We start from the raw sequence: 5,000 nt of genomic DNA, 5'->3' as shown, positions 1-5,000 counted from the left end.
CACACACACACATATATATATATATATATATATATATATATATATATATATTATATATATATATATAAATATATATACACACATATATATATATATATATATATATATATATATATATATATATATAAATATAGATATATATATATATATATATATATATATATATATATATATATATATATATATATATATATATATATATATATATATATATATATATTGATTCCCTGAGACAACGAGCTGTTTTAAGAGTCAGCTATGAATGAATATTTTTAAGGATTGAGTGAGAAAGACCATTCTAAGGTAGGTGTTTTCTCTGTGTATATACATGTGTGTGTGTGTGTGTGTGTGTGTTCATTGAGTCAAAGAAATATTATAGAGTCAGCTATAAGGTCTCAAAGAGAATGATTGAGTTTAACAGGAGCGTTTTCAGTTTACCATAAACATCCTTTGGTATTTAGAGTGACAGCATTTTGAGAGGCATTTATGGATGAGACCATCATATTGGAGAGGCATTTATGGATGAGACCGTCATATTGGAGAGGCATTCATAAATGAGACGAGGAGAGACTGTCTGCCTCATCAAGGAATTCACATAGATATTCAAATCGGGAACTGATATTAACGCATTTCGAAAACCTGGTATCGCAGGTATTTACGTAGTCACAGTTTTGGGTATTCCAGAAAACAAATAAAGGTTTTATGACACGATTATGAACATATGTTGATTCTACACGACAGAGGTTTTCTGATTCATCTTTGGATAATTATTCTGAAAGAAAAATACAATGCGTCACCATGAAATTTGTTTATATGTCTAGTGATTCAGTGAGTTACACAATAATTATTTTATAATTCAGTGACACTGAGGTTTTCTGAAAGTACTTTAGAAATATATAGGGATTCAGAGAGGCAAAGGAGAATTTTTGTATCAACTATAAAAAGATGATTTAAAAAAAGTTATTCTTGAATATTCTGAGTTTCTCAAACTTCAAGCAATCACGCTCCTATTGAAACGCTATGGACCGCGTACTCTTTGTATTTTTACCAGTATTTCTGTCTAGAAATTTCGAACACACGTTGAGTAATATACAAATGAATAAATGTCTTAAAACGGAAATTTGGAAAAGGGGGGGGGGGTCGTCTTAGCATTGTGGGTAACGCGGGCGACCGGGGATCAGGAATGTCTCCAAATACACGGGTTCGAGTCCTGGCTCTTGTCCGAGTCCGGAAGGGCATCCGGGGCATCGTAAGAAAGCAGCGACCTAGTCCTTACCAGAAGGACTTCCTGATGTAAAACTAATCACAATGAATCTTGGAAAACCTGCAAGTTCCACAAGAAAGTTTAAACAATTGATTCAAATAAACGAAAAAAAGAAAGAAGGAAAGAATATAAGAAATATCACATGACACTCGCACAACAAAAAAAAAAAAAAAAAAAAAAAGAACTTCGGCTCCTAGTTCAAGGACCTCTCTTGAAAATCATCCGAAGTGAACACAAATAGAAAGCTCGGCGAGACTGAGGTTTTCTGGAATCGAGACCATTAATGGACAACGCTCTGGCTCAAAGTTGATCGCTCAAAGTTTAGTTCTGAGGCTGAGCAAAGTAATGGACCCGGTAATGACAAAGGAGGAATAGATCTATATCTTTAGACAAATAAGAGTAATATATGAGGCCTCTTATAGAAGTTTACGAGGCAGATAGAGGCGTGGCGAATCATGTGTGTACTACAGAAAGTGATTCCAGAAGTCAGTCAAGAATGCACCCTTGGGTAGAATGAACCCGAGGCGTCCAGAATTGGGAAGATAAGAAGAGAAAGAGTTGTGTGACCTACGAAGACGAGAGAGAGAGAGAGAGAGAGAGAGAGAGAGAGAGAGAGAGAGAGAGAGAGAGAGAGAGGGAGGGGGGGGGGGGAGGAGAGAGGGGATATAATAAGGAGAAGAGGAAGACCTGCATGAGCTATGGAGAGAGAGAGAGAGAGAGAGAGAGAGAGAGAGAGAGAGAGAGAAAGATAGAAAGAAAGAGAGAGAGAGAATTAGATACAGACATAGAAAAGGTGGTTCAGATTGAAAAAATAATGTAAGGTGAGGGAAAAATATAAGTGCAAATAGATGCATACATAAGAATAGAGAGAAAGGAAACAAAAGAGAGAGAGAGAGAAAGAGGAGAGAGGTGGGACGGGTTGATGGAGTAGGGGGAGGGTAGGGGGGATAGGAGGGGGAGCGAAGGCCAGCAGGTTGTTAAGGAGATCGATGAGACAAGTAAGATAAGAAACGACAGTGGTTCGCTGCGGGAGGGCTGTGTAGGGGAGAGGAGGGGGCAGGGGGAACGGGAGAGGAGAAGGAGGGGGGAGAGGAGGAGGAGGGGGAGAGGGGAAGGGGTAGAGTGAGGGGTAGAGGGGGTTGTGCAGCCGGGAGGGAGGAGGAGGAGGGGGAGAGGGAAGAGGAGGAGGAGGGGAAGGGGTAGAGTGAGGGGTAGAGGGGGTTGTCCAAGGGGGAGGGGGGAGGGGGAGAAGAAGAAGGATAGGTGGAGAGAGGAAAAAGGATAGGGTGTGTGTGTGGGAGATGAAGAAGGATAGGGGGAGAGGAAGGAGGGGGTGAGGGGTCTGTAAGGGAGAGGAGGGAAGGGATGAAAGAGGAGATGGAAAGGAAAGAGGATGGGAGGGAAGGGGGGAGAGGAGAGACGAAGGGGAATAAGTGAAAGAGGGAAAAGAGAGAAGGAAGATGAAGAAGAAGAACGGGTTGAAAGGGTAGGAGAGGAAATGGAGGAAGGACATGAGGGGAAAATGAAGAGGTGAAGTAATGAGAAAGGAGAAGATAGAATACTTAGAGAAGAGGAAACATAAGAGAAAAAAGGAAGAAAGGGAAACGACACAATAAGGGGGAAAAAGGGAAGGAAACAAAACGATAAGGAAAAGAAAAAAAACAACAAAGAAAAAGGAAAACAAGTAAGGAAATAAAAAGGAGATAAAAAGACAGGGAAATAACCAGACAAGAAAAAATTGCAAGAGGACAATCTCAGACATCCTGTAAGTGGCAAGGAAGGAGCGACTGGATATGGTGAACAGAGGGAAAGGGAAGAGAAATGAAGACCTGAAAGATGGAGTATTGATAGATCGATGAAAAGGGGAAAACGAGAGAAAGTGTGACACGTGGCAGATAAAGGAGAAAGGGGGAGGCAGAAATAGGCAGAGAGAGAGAGAACAAGACAGAGAGAAGGAAAGAGAGAAGGAAAGAGAGAGAGAGCGAGAGAGAGAGAGAGAGAGAGAGAGAAAGGAAGAGAGAAAGGGAGAGAAAGGAAGAGAGAGAGAGAAAGGAAAAGAGAGAAGGAGAGAGAGAGAAAGGAAAAGAGAGAAAGAGAGAGAGAGGGGGGGGGAGAGAGAGAGAGAGAGAGAGAGAGAGAGAGAGAGAGAGAGAGAGAAAGGAGAGAGACTGAGAGAGAAAAAAAGAGAGAGAGAGAGAAATGAGAGAGAGAGAGAGAGAAGAGTGTGTGTGGGGGGGGGGGGGGGGAGAGAGAGAGAGAGAGAGAGAGAGGAAAAAAGAAAGAGAGAGAAAGGAAAAGACTGTTAGAGAGAAAGAGAGAGAGAGAGAGAGAGAGAGAGAGAGAGAGAGAGAGAGAGAGAGAGAGAGAGAGAGAGAGAGAGAGAGAGAGAGAGAGAAAAAAGGAGAGAGAGAGAGAAAGGAAGAGAGAGAGAGAGAGAGAGAGGGAGAGAGAGAGAGAGAGAGAGAGAGAGAGAGAGAGAGAAAGGAACAGAGAGAGAGAGAGAGAGTGGGGAGAAGAAAAAGAGAGAGAGAAAGGGAGAGAGAGAGAGTGAAAGGAAAAGAGAGAGAGAAAGAGAGAGACAGAGAGAAAGAGAGAGAAAGAGAGAGACAGACAGACAGAGAGAAGGAAAAGAACAAAGGAGATAGAAGACAGGGACAGAGAAGGAGAAGGAGAGAGAGAGAGGGAGACCGAAGGATATAGAGAGAGGGAGAGCAGAGGGAGAGAGAGAAAGAGACAGAGAGAGAGAGAATAAGCGAAGGAGACAGTGAGAAAGAGAGAAAAGGGTCAGAAGATAGACATACAATCAACTTAGATTAGATAGAGAGGGAGGGAAAATGAAAACAAGACAAACACACAAACAGACACACACACACACACACAAACACACACACACACACACCCATCGACACACAAGAGCCAGCTGGAGCCAGAGACAATCCCCTGGGGGAATCGTAGAGCACCAGAACAGCGAGAAGATGTTTCTCTCTCTCTCCCTCTCCCTCTCTCTCTCTCTCTCTCTCTCTCTCTCTCTCTCTCTCTCTCTCTCTCTCTCACTCGTCGCCATAACCATACGACACCAAGTTCCGACTCTGTTCCGCTTTAATAAAATAAAAGATCTTAGAGTCAAAGGGAGCCCCATTTTAAGGACGCGGAAGGGGGAAAAGACAAGGGGAAAAGTCCGAAGTGAGGGGAAGCGAGGGAGGGTAATGTAATTACGTCACCCCGTGCTACTGGAAGTGCGCCCTGCCCTGACCCATCCGAAGTATGTAAGCAAAGTTTTACAAGGGGATACATAAATTCATGGGTTTGTACTCACGGTTTGGATGTGGGCGGTGTTGTGTGCGCGTTTGTGTTTGTGTTCTTGGCTGTACGCGTGCGACACATACACACACATGCACTAACACACACATACAAATACACACAAACACAGGATGTATGCATATATATGTATACATACACACACACGCAATATATATATGTATATATATATATCTATATATATATATATATATATATATATTATATTAGAATATATATATACTTTATATATATACTATATATATTATATACACATACATACATACACACACATACACACACACACATCAACACAACACACACACACCACCACACACACACACACACACACACACACACAACTATATATATTATATATATATAATATAACTAACTATATATATTATATAATATATATATATACATATATATATATAAT

Source organism: Penaeus japonicus, unplaced genomic scaffold (assembly GCF_977035675.1).
Source record: "Penaeus japonicus unplaced genomic scaffold, GWHDUDI00000001_assembly GWHDUDI00000021, whole genome shotgun sequence".
In the NCBI taxonomy this organism is placed as follows: Eukaryota; Metazoa; Arthropoda; class Malacostraca; order Decapoda; family Penaeidae; genus Penaeus; species Penaeus japonicus.
This window is presented reverse-complemented; position numbering follows the sequence as displayed.